The following is an 18,237-nucleotide window of genomic DNA, read 5'->3' as shown; positions in this document are numbered from 1 at the left end:
TGATGCCGCAGTCGCGACTCCTCTTAGAACATTAATGGAGGCGATCACTTTAGACAATAGAGATGTACAGGCCAGTGTGAACAAAGAATTCGGCCAGGATTTCATTCCTTATAGTATAAGCCCAAATAATCATAACGCATCAATTGAGGCCCATGAGCATTTAGCCCAAAATGTAATGGGCCAACATCAATTTTCTAAGAATTTTTTACAGTTCGGTACGTGCTCCACTTCTAAAAATCAATACTATGCCACTTACTTTGATGTTCCCATTTTTTATGGTTATAGTAGGAATATTGATGATATGTATGATTGGATACAAGTTGTGCATTATTATTTTGACCAAGTTCAAATTGGGGAGAATATAAAGATCAAATTTGTGGTTTCAAAATTAAGAGGTCTCGCTCAAGTCTATTGGAGTCGGTTAGTGGATTAGAAAAAGAAAGAAGGCAAAGAATTGGTGCAAACTTGGACACTCATGAAACAACACTTGAGTAAGATTTTTCTTCCTCCTAATTTTGATCAAATTTTATTCCACAAATTCTGCAATTATAAGCAAGGATAAAAATTAGTATTGGATTATGGCAATGAATTTTCTAGGCTAAGCCAAGACGAATTTGAGATCCAAAGAATTCTTAGATTTGTTAGTGGATTAAAAGAAGAAATTTGTGATAAGATGTGCTTGCTCTCTTTGTGTAATTTATGTGAGACTATTGTCTTGGCCACTTTTGACCGCGTTTTTGGGCAACAACGCGAGAACGTCAAAAACGATAAAACATTCAAGAGAATTTAAACGACACAGACGGTTTTGAACAGAAAGTAAATAACACAACAGTTTTTATAGTGGTTCAGCCCCAATATGTTGGTAATAGCCTAATCCACTTAGAGTTGTGATTATAGATCCGTACTCAAGATCAGATGAACTGAGCCAACTGAGTTTCTTCAGTATAGATTACAAGAATACAAGAATTTTTCTAGATACAAGCACTTTCTCTCTCTAGAAAACTCAGACCCAAAATTTCCCAAAAAGTCTCCCAAGAAGAAGAAGCCTCCTTCTGATCTCATAAGTCATGTATTTATAGGCTTAGGATCATACATCTGATATCCCCTAGAATCGGGATATTTTATTATTCTTATTATATTTAAATTACAAAAATATTCAAAATTTAACAGAACACCCAATTTGTGGGGAAAAATGAGATATTCCCGCGTGTGCCAAGACCGGTTCTTGTTGAAGCCGTTTCTGGGAATCTTGACTTAGTCCTCCTCTATCTGGTCGACCCATATCTCCTACTGACCATTCATGCAACTGCTGGTCGGACACATGCATGCTGGACATATGCAAGTGCTGTAGGACATGCATTTGCTGGAAGGACATGCACTTGTTGTTAGGACATGTGCATGGTGGTAGGACATGCATTTGTTGGTAGGACATGTGCATGGTGGTAGGACATGCACTCCTCTCCTCTGACATGGCACGTACTCTCCTCTAGCATGCCATGTCTCTCGTCTAACATGGCACGTACTCTCCTCTAGCATGCCATGTCTCTCGTCTAACATGGCACTCTCCTCTAGCATGTCATGTCTCTCGTCTAACATGGCAATCTCCTCTAGCATCCCATGTCTCTCCTCTAACATGGCACTCTTGGGCAGTAATGTCGTGACCGGTCGGACAAGGTCATGCCTGGTCGGTCATGACACTTCTCAAGCCAGTCAAAATTTTATCACAACTCTGAGGAGTCAATGTATTTATTGACTATTTAATGTGTCTTTTACGGACCATGTACTGCCACTTGTCACCTCTATTGCCACGCCATCGATCTCCATTTTTTGGGGATAACAGCCACCGAAATTGAGTTTGAATTGTTGATGAAAAAAGAAGGCCTTTAAAAAGCATGTAGGGATGCAAAGCAAGAATTCTTTGATGCTAAGTTTGTCCATGTAGCATTTGGTACTGTTGGTATTGATTTTGAAGGCTCCAAGATTAAAATGGGAAGGTGTCATCAATGGTGGATAGCTTGACATTTCTTATCATTTTGTTTGGCTATTACTTTTGTACCATTGTGGTTGGGATGAGATTCAAAGAGATTTTCCGTTAGGGTTTATTATTCTCACATGTTCAACAATGATGTTATTTGTTTCGTTGGTTCAAGCTTTCTTCAATCCTTATGCGCTCCTTTTTGTGCTTCAAAATGAACTTGAGGTCGAGTTCTTTCATAGATAATGTGAATGATGTAGAATATATATATATATATTTAGAATATTCTAGAACTTTATTTTGTTATATTTTACATTTTTGTTACTTTTGTTATTTTATTAGGTTTATTGTAATGGCCATATAAGCCTAGTGGAAAGAATGTAATGACAACTTTTGAGAATTAATATTTGAAATAGAGTTTTGAGAATCTCTCATATTTAAGGTTTTCTTCTTATTTGCCATGGATTTAGCATGAACATTGCTCAACTATCCAATCTGCTGGAAGATTTAAAACTATGGTATCCAATTAGATAGAATGCAATAAGTAAAAAAAAATAATTGAATTAGACTATATGAGCACAATTAAATGGTTACCTAATTGAGTTTATAGGCTTGAAATAGTCTCATTAGCCTTTCTTATGTTGTGACAATGGAAAAAAAACATGGCTTGGCTTTCCCCCACTCGGTATTTTTTTTTTTTGACAAACCTCCGCTCTCGGTGTTATGATCATGGTTTAAGGAAATATTTAAATATAAAGTTATCATAAAACTCATATTGCCACATAATTAACTTTCCAGCAATATAAATTCACACACCTATTTTTTATTGGAACTTATAATTGTTTTTCCTAAAAAAAAGGTCAAATTAATTCTATGCCTAACAATCATTCTCATTGTCCAGACCTTGACAGTCAATCTCATCTTCTAGATCACCAACTGTCATTGTCATCATCTAGACATCTAAGAGCACTCCCATTGGAAGATGTAAAATAGCTAATTTGCATAAAATATAGATAAGAATCCTAAAAACAATATCCATTGGCTGCTGTATAGCTACTACATTTTATAATTTTTTTACATAAATGTACAGTGCTAGGCCATATCTAGGGAGAACTATTCATGAAGCAAAAGAATATTTTATTAATTTTTATATTATTCCTCAAGTATATGAGTATATATATATATATCCTAAATTGAAGTTATTGATATGAAAAATGAATTGGTGAGATTTGTTGTTTGGAAAAAAAAAAAAATTGTTGTTATTAAGTATGTATGAAGTTTTTCCTTTCTCTTAGTTTTCATGAAAATTAGAAAAATTACAAAATAAGAAAAAAAAAAACTTCTTTAAAATAACATACAAATATATATATACCCGTATAAATTTAAAACATAATATAATTTTATATGGTATTATATGTAGGTAGATATTATAAATATTAAAAAATATAATATTTAAATAATATAGAGAAAAAAATAGAGAATCTGATGTGTAAAATTCTTTATTGGCATATTTGATAAAATTGACAAAATTAATTATGGATGTATTTTCGAAATATATTGTGTGGTATTTTCGAACTGGTTTGGTTCTTATTTTGCTGTGAAATGTTTTTAAATCAGATTATTCTATATATATTAATAAAATAAATATATAATTTCTTATAAAATAATATATTTTCTTGACTTTTGTATATATGGAAATTATTGGTATTTATTTTAATTTCTTGATCTAATTTGTTTGTCTAGAAACTGTGTACAGCTTACAGAGATAATGTATATATTGTTTCCTTATTTATTTAAGGAAACTGGGTTTAAAAATAGTCCAGGTTCAATGACTCTATTTGAATGAATTGCCAGTCTGTTTGAACAGATTCTGACTTTCTTTTTTGGGAAGAATTTTCATTTATTGGCTTATTGGTTTTTGATTTGTTTTCCACGACCTAAAGAGATTCTAAAGGGTATATAGACATCCTTAGGTCGTTGGTTTTTCTGGATCTTTCTTGATGTATTATTTACCAAATATTTTTCAAGTTTTAGAGAGAGATTTTATTGTGTGAAGAACTTGAGTCCAGCAAGTTCTTAGTGGTTTATTACAATGTACTTCTGTATTGTTTTCTTTGTGATAATTGTGCAGGTTGAACACACTTGGACACGTTCATCAAGCTTCAGGAGAAGTCTTGCTCGTGAGTCACTTTTCGGGAGGAAGAGTGCAAGTGTTATGATTTGAAGGGAGTTCAAGATCTTAGCACTTCAGAAATTCGATTAGGAGTTTAGATTACAATAGTTGCGACAAATTCAAGAGGGAGTCTTTATTTGTATAAGTCAATTTGGTTTTGTAATCGTTTAGATATTCTTCTAATAATTTTCATTGTCTAGGTGTGGCCCCGTGGACTAGTAGCAATCTGCAAAGATTGCTGATACCACATATAATTTCGTGTGTTCTTTACTTTATGTTCGTTTTTATCTTCTCTTGATAAACTGTTTAAGCATATCTGGTTTCTGTTCAAACAACTTTTGTATCCGTTTAAACATTTCTGTAACAGTATGGCAATTAATTATTTAATTTGAATAATTAAGTTGGTAATCATAAAAACAGAATTTCATGATATATGATATAATGTAAAACTTAGAGGTAAAATAGAAAAATATGTGTTTTAGGGAGGTATTTTAAAGGATGCAGTAGAGCACCCATTGGGAGTGCTCTAAGTACTATAGTCTATGTATCTTTGATAATATAAATCTAGAAGAATTCCTATCGATATATGTTACCAAATTAAAGAATGGGTTGATATGCAATTGCAAGTACAAAAGTCGATGCTAATAACCGATTTTGGAGTTGAATCCTGATTTTTTTTTTCAAGTCGACAAATCTCATCACAATACCCATTTCCACTTCTCTCAATTTAAAAATTGTGAACAATTACTAATTTGCAGCGAAACTAATAAAGAAATTAAAAAAACCAAGAAATCTAGCTCTAGCAGAATGGACAGATTAAAAGTACAGTTACAAGAACTACAAGATTTGGGTTTATCATATCTAGCTTCTCACCATGAAATGCATCAGTATGGGTTTGTGAAAAAAAAAAAAAGGAAGAAACAATGAGGATGCCTGCTGAATACATATAGTGGAATGAGTTGACCATATAGAATAAGTATCCGCTACTAAGGACAGATGACTTATTTGATCAGTTGCAAGGTAAGACATGGTTCTCAAATATTGATCTTCAATTTGGCTATCACCAGCTAAAGATCAAAAAGGAAGACAGGTCGAAGACAACTTTTCATACAAGCTTTCATGGTTATGATGGGCAGAGTGTTCAAGGGTTATCTAGACTGATTTGCGATGATCTCCATTGATGGTACCTTGATTAACTCTCAGTCAGAGATCGAGCATGAGCAACATCTCTAGTTGGTATTGCAGAGATTGATGGAGCACATATTGTATGTCAAGTTCAAGTTTCGGTTACTTCAGGTGACATTCTTTAGTCACATTGTTAGTAAGAATGGGGTTGAAGTGGATCTAGCCAATGTTGAGGCAATTAGAGATTGGCCAAGGCCAAGGGATACTTCCGAGGTTAGAAGTTTCCTTGGAATGTTAGGGTATAACTAGTGTTTGGTGGAAGGATTCTTAAGAATCGCTACACCATTTATATAGATTTTAGTTAGAATTGATGAAGGATTTTGACTGTGAACTCTCTATCATCTGGAGAAAGCCAATGTGGTGGTAGATGCTCTGAGCCGAAGAGGTCTGGGACAGCTATTCAGTTAAAACAAATATTGAGAGAATTAGTAGAGGTTATGATCTTAGCGGGAATTGAGTGGGTGGTGGCCCAGTTAGCCAACGTTATCTTGTAGCCAACTTGTTTGGAGAAAATTTTGGAAGGTTAGCTGAATGATCCTCAGTTGATGAGGCGTAGAGAGGACGTCCTAACTGGAGTGGCTAAAGACTATATTGTTGACGCGGTTTTTCGCCAACAGTGTATTAAGAAATTAAACGGGTAGCATTGTGCTAGATTATAAACCGTAATGAACTAATAAACATTCACTCAAAAGCATAGAACTTTTACGTGGTTCAGTGGTTGAAATCCACCTAGTCCATGAGTCAATATTATTACTTTTCTCTCTCTATTTCTGCAGAGTTTCGGTAATATAAAAAAGTCCCCCCTTCTCCTGTCCAATATTCCTATTATTTATAGGGAATTTCCATGGACAGGTTTGGGTCACTGTATAAATAAACCGCACAATCAAATAAGGTATATAATTAATATAGATTGTTCCCATTTTCATTGTGATATGATTTGATAACATAATAAATATACTCCTCCTATCTCGGATAATAAATGACAGATATATGATACAACTTGGTCATTAATTAAAGTATAAAGAATCCCCGAATCTCTTGGGATCCTATAGTATGCGTTGTCTAGGTAGCTGAATATCTCACCGGAGCTTGTGTTTAATCAACTACCTGACTCCGAGCTCGTAGTAACTTCAGAGTGCCCAAATTTGGATCTGACCATTATGAGTCCCGAACTCGATTGTTACCGTGTACGAACTGGATTGGATCTCGAGTTGCTCACATCATTAATAACCAAATATTGCACTTGGCTATTTTTCCACATACTTATCTGCCAGCTGTACCCGAGCTGAGTAATTGAACTCTTGCTAATTTTAGGGTACAACATTTGCCCCCCAAGCTCCTGCTCGTGCTTGATGTCGTCACCTTCTAACATGCACAGTAGGGGCTTTTAGACTTCTGCCATATAAAATCGTGCATGCCCACTACTCAAGTATTGGACACGTGGATTCCTGCAATTGGCGTCCGTTTGGGTTTCGAGGACTGAAACAACTGTCCTGTCAACTTTTTGTTCCCGTATGGTTAATTTAATCTTGGCCCTCAGATCTCAAACTAACCCAATCGGATGGCCCCGATTAATTTCCATAGTTTACGTATAAATAAGATGATTAGTCCTGAGACTTCACCACCTTTGCATTCAAAATATTTTCTTTTTCTTCTCCAAAATCCCCAAAAACCTTCATCGCCTTTCAGACTTTCAGAAACTTTCAAGGAGCTTCCTGTGGACATTTCGACACCTTCTTTGAACAAACATACACTATAAGTATTTCATCATCTGGCTTGAAATTTTCTTTTTTTTCAATTTTCAGTGAGATTTTCACTTTGAAAAATGGTTGTTGTTCAATATCGTTTAGGATATGTCCGAGTGCAAATAGGAAATATGATTCGGTTTAGGCTAAGTGAATGAAACCAAACTTGTTTAGAAATAAGATACTCATAACAATGGGCAATTTTATGGGTTATTCTGAGAAAACTCTAATGGAAAATTGGGTCGAATACCTGTTTAGGATGTAGAAACCGAAGGGTTTTAGGCTTAATTCTATGTAGCTTAGAGGTTATGATTCCGTAGGCGGTTTTGGATTAAAGTGCTTTCAAAAGGAAAATAGTTGGTCTGACGATTCTGACAAGCAGATCTCGAAGTATCTGGGGATTTTAAGAAATCGAGGCGCGTGGCCTAGGATACCGTGTGGGACCATGCGTTGAGGCTAGGGCAAAGCTTAGCTCGTATAAACTTTCAAATTTTTAAACTAAACCAATTAAACCTTTTCATCTTCGGTACCTCTACAACCATTGCTAGAAACCATCTTAGGTCGCCTACTAATTAGGCCGCTTTGTCGTTAGGCGATCTGAATCATGGCACCTCCCAAGAAGAATGTTAAGAGCTCATCTGCCCAAAACAAAAATAAAGGAAAGCAGATCGCATCTGAATGTCCCATCCCTCATTTTGGCCCTATGGGAGCTGATGGTCTCATTGCCCGACCTACATTTGAGGGAGAATGGAGTTGCGCTCCCTTCCAAGACAACTACAGTGCTTGGAGTGACGAGCACCTGAAGGCTGGTGCCTTCTTCCCATTGAACCAATATTTCATTGATTTTCTTAACTACGTTAAATTGGCTAATTTTCAGCTTCCCCCAAACTCATACAGGCTTTTGGCAGGGTTAAAATATTTTTTTCTCAGGCACGAGTGGGAGGTCCCCACTCTAGCAGATATCCTATACTTCTTTTGCCTCAAAGCCAGTCCTGACCAGAAAGGGCGAGGTGATGGATTTTACTATCTCACTCGGTTTCTAAATTCCACCTCTATCATCGAACTTCCCAACCACCCAAATGACTATAAATATTTATTCTTTATGTCAAATGGATTCAAGAACTGTGATCATCGATATTTCAACCGTCCTCGTAAGTCTTCTATCTTTGTGAATTCAGCACGTGAATTTTTTTAAATTTCATTGTGAATTTTTTTTTATATGTCCTGACTGAGTTTGCTCCTTGTGCAGCTATATTCGTGAGGACCAAACGATTTTAGACCCTCGGGGGTTAGTATGAGACTTTGTCTAATCTTCCTCTCGAGGAAAAAGACTATCGCCAAATCGTGAACGACGCCACCATGGTGGCCTGCAAATTAATCAGTTGGGTCAGACATTAGCTCTGAGAACCCGAACTCCACTTCTTGTCATCCCCGAGCTCCCCTTTTCTCAAGAGGCCTTGTCAGCATTTGATGACGTCGAGGAGGAAGAAGATGTGGCACCGTTGGTGCGAAGAATGTGAGCTCCTGAAGATAATCAGGGGCCCGATCCTGAACGAGCTTCGTTCGGGGTTGTAGCCGGCCTCTCCGACCAAGGTAACCCATACCTTTTTAGAGAATTAGATCGGGCTGCTACCAGCTATAGGCTAATCCATTTTAACCCTAACCAGCACATTAGCCGTTACCTTACCGATTCAGACCTCAACGTAACCCTTCTCCAATGCGTGGTGATAACTCTACGATATAGAGTTATTTTACCACTTTTTATGTGCTAATTGTTGCTTAATTCTTGAGTTTTTAAGTAATTTATTAAGTTTTTAAGTAATTTTACATTTATTAGTCTTATTGTAATTTTCTAAACTTTTATATGTTTTTATAGATATTTTATTGTTTTATGTTGTAATTTAATTATTTAAAACTAGTATTGTTAGTTTGAATGCTAAAAATATGATTTTATTGAAATTAAATGTTATGTAAATTTAATTTTAATTAAAATTTTCATGGAAGTTATATGGTATATTTTGTTAATGAAAATATTTAATTTTAATTTAGTTTATAATTTATTTTGTAGGGAGTTTATTGCATTTTTGTGGTTGAAAAGTAAGGAAAAGAAAGAAATATAAAATGGCAAAATTAAAAGAGAAGAGCTAAAAGTGTCAAGGCCCAAACTGCACCACCCAACAAGCCACAGGCCCATGCCTTACTCGGCCCACCACCAAAGCCCAGCTTGCCTGGCTTGACTCCAGCGTCTGTCCTCTCCTCCCAGCCGAACTCCACCAACCATTTTCCAGTAGCTCTTCCGCCTGATGCACCCATTCCAGCCGCCTGGCAAAAGCCAGCTCCCCATGGTCCTGTGCAATACTCGGCCCACCATCTGTCACAACCGTATGCCACCCAGCTGCCCCTTCAATTAGGCCAGCTTGCCTTCACGTGCCCCAGCCATGCACTTCCTTCAGCAACAGCCATCAACCTTCTGCCCAACACAAAGCAGCCTGCCACCAGCCAACTTTTCCTCTATTTTGAGCCCAACAAAATCACCTTTGTCCCTTTGTCCTCTTTGTCTAAAAATGCCACATTTTTATCCCACTTTCTACATATTTTACCCAAAAATCATCATTACACCCTACAATTTACCCCTATTTGCCATATTATTATTAATTCAATTAATTTAATCAATTTAATTAATTTAAATTGATTATTTTAATACCATTTTTTTTGCTATAAATAAAGGAGTTTAGTGCTTATTTTTGGAAGAGATGTTACACTACACACTTACCACATTTCAAAACATCTCTATTCTCTTCATCTTCTTCTTCTTTTTTGTCATTTTTCTATGAGTTTTTAGAGGGAAAATTTGGGGGTTCATCCTCCAAATTTTCCTATTTATGTTTGTAATTTTTTTGTTTGTATTTTCTATTCTAGTTATGAGTTTTTAATCTTTTTAAGATTATTAAGGTGATGATGAAACAATATGTAACTAGATAGTATTTATTTTGTATGTTGATTTCTCATTTTGTGCAACAAAGTTTATAGATTTTTCTTTTTCAAATATCTTCTTTCATCTTAAATATTTTGTATTTTAGATTGTTAGAACATATTTACACTTTGTTCTTCATTAGTGCAAAAACATAATATTCTTTGTGTAAGATGTGTCATTAAATTGTACATATCCAATGCTTAGAACAAAAATATTATGTTTTGCCTTATAAATAATGTTCATTAATTTATTTGTTATTTCATTAGATTGATTTACACTAAATGCTTTGAAATTATACTTTTTGAAAAGTGAAGATAGATCCTATATTTTTATAAAACTTATGCTTAAATGGAATATCTAATTTGAATAAGTAATGGTTTGATTAATTTCTACTATTACTAAAATTTGGGAGTCAATGTACTTTTAAATATTACTGAACTTATATTTTGTGGATTCTATTATCTTAATAATATTTCTTTTACCATCTTGTTTACAATTATTAATTTATGTTTATACATTGTCTTTAATTTCTTTATTATTGTCTTTTATTTTATTTTCATTATACAAAAATCTCATCAATCTTTGGAGCTAGGTTAGAATTTATTAATTTTGGTTTAAAATAGTTTTTTTTTCGATTTTAGACAACTCTTTTGGGTTCGACATCCTTGCTTACACAATCACTATTTTATATCAACGATTCATGCGCTTACGATATAAATATTTAAAACATACTTGTTTTGGGTCCATCAAATTTTTGGCGCCGTTGCCGGGGAGTTGCAAGAAGAAAAGAAACAAAATTTATCTCAAGGTTAGTCAATTCTTTTACTAGTTATTTTAATTTTTGCACTTAAAGAAAAAGAAAACTATATATAAAAAAATTTATATTTATATAAAACTAAAAAAAAAAAAAAAAGATAAAAAGAAAATTTGGGACGATTCTACTACCCATAAAAAATATTTATTTATATTTTTCTATTTAGTATTTTTTTTTAGTTGACGACACTTATGCCTCCTATCTATCTTTTTAATTTTTATAGTTGACGGTGTTGACGCTGTTTTTCGTCAACTTAAAATGTAAAGCACGTAAACAGTAAAGAATTATGGCCAGAAAAAACACAATAAAACAAGGAGAGTTTTTTACGTGGTTCAGCAGTTAACTCTGCCTAGTCCACGAGTCTTTGTTATTAGAACTTATGAAATTTCTGGAAATCCTTCAGGGATGAATTCTCCAGAGTTTCTCTCAAGATCACAAAATTTCGGTCCTTTACAAAGGTGTACGACTTCTCTATTTATAGAGGAAGTCTCAGAATACTGTCCCACACGTTCAGGGAAGTTATCCTGTATATTAATAAATTTAATGACTTTAAAGCCTGTAACTCCTATATACAAGGAAACGTCCCCTGAAGACCAGGGGGCGTACAACTGACTAATAAATATCCATTTATTGTAGGGAAGTTACAAAAATAAATGTAGATTGTGTCTCTTCAAATGACTCACTAAGTTGTTCGAAATCAGCAATCAGCATCATCAGCATCATGCCAGACTAGGTCGCTGAGTAACTTTCGAGTTATATTATTTTCTCCAAGACCACATTGTTTCGAGCTCACACTCGTGTCCGGCTTGGACCTCTTGATCCGAGGTCACCCGAAAATGGACGCCTTCTGATGCCTGTATTTCGAGCTTATAAGGACTTCGAGGTCACCCATCTTCGAGGTTGCCACCGACTATGAAGATTCGACGCCTAGGTTGAGAACACGTATTCTAGACATTGCGAGCTCACACCTGACGAATCCAGCTTTCGAGATCATAATTTCAAGGCTCGAAATCTGGGTGTAACATTTTGCCCCCTCAAAAGTATTTGTTCGAATCCTATGAGAAGGAAACTTTTGAACTACTTTCCTCGGGAACTGCACCGTCACACATACTCGAGTATGGGCACGTGTCAGTTGGGTATTGCTCATTCAAGGTACTCGAGTACCTTGGAAATCTACCCACGATCGTTCGCCTACCACCTTTTCGTTACCATCTTGTCATTTATCCCTGGCCGTCGGATTTGATAAGGACCCTGGCCAATGACTCGGATTAATCCCCTTTTTACCACTTCTGATAGTCTATATATAAGGCTCCAGTCATCTTCTTCCTCTTACTTTTACGTTTATCAGAGAAAAAATAGGAGAGAAAAAACCAAAGACCAGCCCAGAAAGTTTTTGCTTTTGCGTGTTTTCCCAGCCAAAGAAGCAAAGGACCGCCAGCTTGTTCGAGACCTTGAGATTATACCTGCAGTCTCTTCTTCAATCAACTATTTCTCTGCAATCGTCATCTTCATTGCGTAAGTATCTGATTTTTTTTTATCAGTTTCTGGCTTTGCTATTTTTTAGTTCCTAGGAATGTACTTGTAACGCCCCAACTCCAGGGACCGTTACGGTGTGCCTTGTAAACAGTGTTAAACTCGCTAATCGAGTCATTTGGCCAAAATCGTGAACTAAGTATGAGTAGCGGTTTAGGGATTAAAAACTTTGGTTAGGATGTAACGTTTCACTAGAACGTTTAATTTATACATTGGGATCCCGAAAATAAGTCTCAGAGTTTATTACATAAAATATTTACAACAGGCCGTTCTAAGCAGCAAAACAGGGTTCAACCCTAGTTCCACTTTAAACCTCGACCGTGACGGACGAGCAGTTGCATATGTACACGTCATCACCTAAGCTCTCCAACTCAAGAATGGTCCAGCTTCCTCTTGCCTTTACCTGCACCACGTAGCACCCGTGAGCCGAAGCCCAGCAAGAAAACCCAATACAGCATGATATAATATCAACAACGATCATAATAACCATTTAGGACTATCAGTCCAAGAAAATAGGTGACAATAGCCAAAAGTCACAATAATGAGCATCGCTCCTTCTAGCCATGTGACGATAGGGTCACCAGGGCTTAACTGACAAGTGATCCTTTCATAAGTTTGATTAGGACAGGTGCATGGTGAATGGTCACCAACATAACCTTCCTCCCGACCCTAGAGTCGTGCAATGGACAGCGTCCCTTGGCCATGTGACAAATAGTCACCGGGGTCATATACCTTGGCCATAAACATCTGGTCGTAGACCAGGCAAGCGCTTAATAGTTCTTCGACCTTAGGGTCGGTCTGGCATTAATGCCATAGAGCCATTCAATGCATAATTCTTGACTTAAGCTTGATTAGGACAGGTGCAAGGTGATTAGTCACCAACATAACCTTCCTCACGACTCTAGAGTCGAAACTATGGACAACGTCCCTTAGCCATGTGACAAACCGTCACCGGGGTCATATACCTTGGCTATAGTCATCTGGTTGTAAGCCAGGCAAGCGCTTATAAGTTTCTCGACCTTAGGGTCGGTCTAGCATTAATGCTATAGAGCCATTCAATGCAAAATTCTCGACTCTAGAGTCGGTCCCTGACTAGTCAGTGTCTTTCACTAGTAAGACATGCCACCAATCACATATCACATGTTCCACATCCATAAACGAGGCATTTAGCATGCTTACCAAACATGTAGTAGTGCTATTAGGGCCATGCATAAACACAGAGGCTCAAGCTCTGAACAGTATTATACTCAGTATATAAAGCATGTCCCAAACACATGTTTCACATGCATCATCTGCAATATCCAGCAATCTAACATGCATCAATAACAGCCATGCATGTCACGTTTAATAGTCAACCAACATGCATCAAGAATAGCCATGCATGTCATACATAATAATCAACCGACGTGCATCATATAATAACCACGCATGTCATACTCATTAATCAACCAACATGCATCATAATAGCCATGCATGTCACATATACACAGGGTGCAGTTTTCTTACCTCAAAGCCGAGCTAGAACGATTAAAAGAACGACCCTTGAGAACGATCAACTTTTAGTCCTTTAGCGGTCACCTAGTCATAACTAAATATAAGGTATCATTAATAAAAACGATAACTGAGGGTTCCCAAACCAAATCCCAGCCCCCGAGACCTCAAACACTACCCAACCGGGTACTAGGTTCAACCCCGAGGCCTATGGTTTGAATCCCCAAGCTAAAAACCACACTTTAACAAAATTAGCCTTAAGGGCCGCGGCCCTCCCCTGCTGCGCCGCGGCGCGCCCTTCAGACAGAAGGGCTCCCTCCTGTCAGACACCAAGGGCCGCGGCGCACCCCTGCTGCGCCGCGGCGCCCAGCCTAGACCAGCTAAGTCGGCCACACGCACCAGAATTTTAACCCTGTGTTTTCCCTCTCAAACCAGTCCCTCAAACCATCTCCAAACCTCCTCCAAACATATAATTAAACCCCTAGACAACACTCATAACCTCCCCTCATCAAAACCCAATCCTATAATCCATCAAAACCCCTTTAAATCCAAGCTTCTAACAAGATCAAAAGCTGAAAACCAAAGCTTGAAAACAGAGCACCACCTGAAGTAAGTGACTAGAACTCACCTTGAATCCTGTTTTGAGTCCCCTTTGATGGTTGTTACAGGTTCCCTAGCTGCCACCTTTAATCCCCTAGCTCAACACCTCCATTTGAGCTCTCAAAAATTCAAAGAAAGGTGAGGGAAGAAGCTTGTACGGGATGGAAGGGAGAATGAGGATATAGGCTCTATTTTAATATCAATCTACAGCCTTCAAATCATATATATCCTTAGGGTTAAAAGACCAAAATGCCCTTATGTCATCTAAAGCCTTTCAAGCCACTCTAGGGGTATAATTGGTACTTTTAGCTTAACCCGTTAATCATAATTAACGCTTCCCAATTCTCGCTAATCTCAGTATCCTCAAACACCAATAATTCATATCCCGTTACCCTAAAATCCCTGGTAACGCCATAACCATAAATATCACCCCGAGACTCACCCCGAGCCCCGAGCTTAAACCCGTTATGACTAGACCGAACACTTACATCTCATGATCGTCTCATGTCGAAAAGCTCGAACCAATCCACCTTATAGTGTGGCTATATTAATTAATCACAACCATGCACCCCAAAATATACAATTACGCCCACAGTGGCCAAATTACCAAATTACCCTCATAATTAACATATGAGCCCATATGCATGCATTCACCATCATATAATAATATAATTCACATAAACATGCATATAATCATTAAATACTATAATAAATCAATTATGGCCCTCCCGGCCTCCTAATCAAGGTCCTAAACCTTATTAGGAAATTTGGGGCATTACAGTACTGGTTCATTTTTTACTTTGATGTACTAGGATACTTTGATCGATAGATATTCGTTTAGGTTCCCCATTACTAGTTTTGAATCCAGTTCAAATGTAGGAAGACCTCAAATATGGTATTTTTTCTGGGTTTTCAAATTTTGGAAGACGTATCTTGCACACCAAGATATTGGGTACAAAATCTTGGTTTTAAAGAAAGCATGATACCAAAAAATACCATTTTTGAATAACCGCCACATTTTTCCCTGATATTTCGGGATTCTCAAAAATTAAATCCACTTCCTTCCCTTTTTTGTGAAATACACATCGTGACACTTAATCGGGTTGCCAAGATCTAACTCATCTCGTACCCAAGCATTTCCGAGCTTGTTTCACCAAGCTCGTTATTCTTAATTCCTTGCTTGCATGGCCCTCACCATTTTTTCTTTCTTGCTAGATGTCACAGAATCTGGAAAGACGGTGGGGGTCGTTGCTTGCCATCCCGTATTCGCCAAAAACTCCGAGCCCGGAGTCGTTGTTTGCCCGGAACCAGCGTCTGATTCATGAACACGAGCTAGCTCGCGAACAAGAAGAAACCCGAGCTCATTATCGTCGTCAAATCGTCGAGGTTATAGAGAAGAAGAGAAAAATCCTTCGAGAGGCTCTTTATCCGGAATTTGATTCAGGGCCCAGACCGATCCCCCTTGATCCCAGGCTTAAAGTGACAGTCGCATACAACCCGAGAGATCTTCGATTGTCACTGATGGGGGAGCTCTCCACCTCGCAGCCGAGGAGGGAAATTTTTGAGGCCGAACATTATTGGAGCTCGGTTCCCTCGCTAGGTCAAATAAATGATATCTTGGCCTTTCATGGTATAAGATTATCAGGCTCGCTAAGGTGTCGAGCCCCTACCTCCCACGAGCGAAGCTGTCGCGCTCCAGGAGACGAAAATCCTAACAACAAGCTGAGATACGCGGCTTAGAGTCAGGAACACATGAAGGTAGGAGCAATACTGTCTTTGAAGTCTTTCTTCAAGCACTTCACAGACTTCGTTGGGTTGGCTCCATTCCAGCTCAACACTAATTCTTACAGGGTTCTGTCTGCCCTGAGGTTGATATACCACGAGCTGAAGTGGGAATGATCGCCGCCAGAGGAGATCCTATATCTTTTTTGTTTGAAAAGCAATCCCTCCCGAGCTCGGGGAGGAGATGACTTCTATTATCTTTCGAGCTACCCCAAGGAGAAAAAGATGTTTGAGGATCTTCCCAACCATCCTCCTGACTTTAAGAAGGCCTTCTTCTGGACAAATGGCCTAGCTCCGTCTCGATACTACTCATTTAGACGGATTCATAAGTACCCCAACCTCCTTTATCTCTGTGCTCAGACTTTTGTCTATAGGCTCGTACTTAGTTGATTTGTATTTTATTTTCCAGCCAACTATCATTGTCCCACTCCTACTGACGAGATAAAGGAGCATAGAGAGACTCTGATCCAACTCCCTTATGGCAGGAGATCCCTCTCATACCTTTTGCATGAAGGTAAGCTCCGAGCTTGCGGGCTCTTGGGAGATGGCCAGTCTACCTCGGATTGGTCCAACAAAAAATATGACAGTTGGGAGCTTGTGCCTTTGCCAACAGGCATTCTCCCCCCAAGGAGAGAGGTGAGACCCCCGCCTCCAGTTCGCCAAAGGAGCCCGCAATCAGGGAACGAGGCCAACGATGAAGCCTCGAGCTCGGGCTCGGATGATCAAGGTACAGTCATCCTAAGCTCGAAAATGTGGTCCCCCACCCTACTAAAACACAAACCTGATAGGTTAGTATTGTGCAAGGACGATAGGGACCATTTCTATATATGGACTTGGGTAGATGAACGGGTTCATAGGTTCGATAGCTGGCTCGGGAAATATGACACTATGTATAGCCTGAACGAGGTATGGGACGGAATAGCCGTCCAATATGGGACCAACGACTATAGGGACCTTTCGAGGTTGACGTCCACCTATAGGGAAGGTACTCCCCCCGCCTCTTCTGAAGATGGGGGAATTTCATGGTCTTTGAGCTCAAGCTCGGAGGAGAGTTCCAGTTAGGTTTCTCTCCACTCGCACTTTCATTACTTTGTATATTTGCACAATGATGAATTACTCTATATATTTTTTCTTTTTTTTTTGATAACTCATATTGTGGTGTGACTGTGTAGGTGAGATGGACTCCGATCTTGACAATATTCTCGAGAGTGGCGGAGCCAAAAGGAGCAAGCGCCCCAGAGGGTCACAAAAGACTGACCAGCCTGCCAAGGTCCTTAAGAGAACTGAAAAGACAACTCCTCCACCAGCTCTGCTTGCTACAAGTTCCACTGTGGGGTCGACTCCACAGGTCGGGGCATCCACTATGGTCGAGCCCCAACCTCCCATCCTGGTTCACTCGACGCTCGGTCCACCTCCTAAAAAACCCTATGCTTCCTTAACCCACAAGTTGTCGGTTTCTACTCACGTTGAGGAGTATGTAGTTGACAATGCTACTGGGTCCCATGGGGCTACGCTGGGCTCGAACATCTTGTCCCGAGTGGGCCAGAGCTTTAGCGGTTTTGATGCTCCTCACTGGCAATTTTTGAACAACGCCCGAGACTGCAACACACTCTACGAGAAGAGTGTCGAGCTTACCGCCGCGGTAACTTTTCTTTTCTCGCTACTAGCTATATTTATAGACGGTTCGTATGCTAATGTTGATTTCTTTATATGCTAGACTCTTGCTGTCTCTGCTCAGCTCAACTATAAGTTGAATAACGAGATCCAATCGAGCAAATCCTATGCTCAGGAGGCGAAGGATCTTCAGCTTAAACTGAGTGATGAACTAAAGACAACAAAGGCAAAGTTTGAGGCAGGAGCCGAGGAGCTTAAGGCCAAGACATCTGAGCTTGAGAAGGAGAATGCTAGGATCGTGGAGCTCGAGAAGGAGAACGCTCGACTCAAGGAGGTTAATTCCAAGCTCAA

The sequence above is a fragment of the Humulus lupulus genome, chromosome 8, assembly GCF_963169125.1.
Source record: "Humulus lupulus chromosome 8, drHumLupu1.1, whole genome shotgun sequence".
In the NCBI taxonomy this organism is placed as follows: Eukaryota; Viridiplantae; Streptophyta; class Magnoliopsida; order Rosales; family Cannabaceae; genus Humulus; species Humulus lupulus.
Note: the sequence above shows the minus strand (reverse complement) of the source record.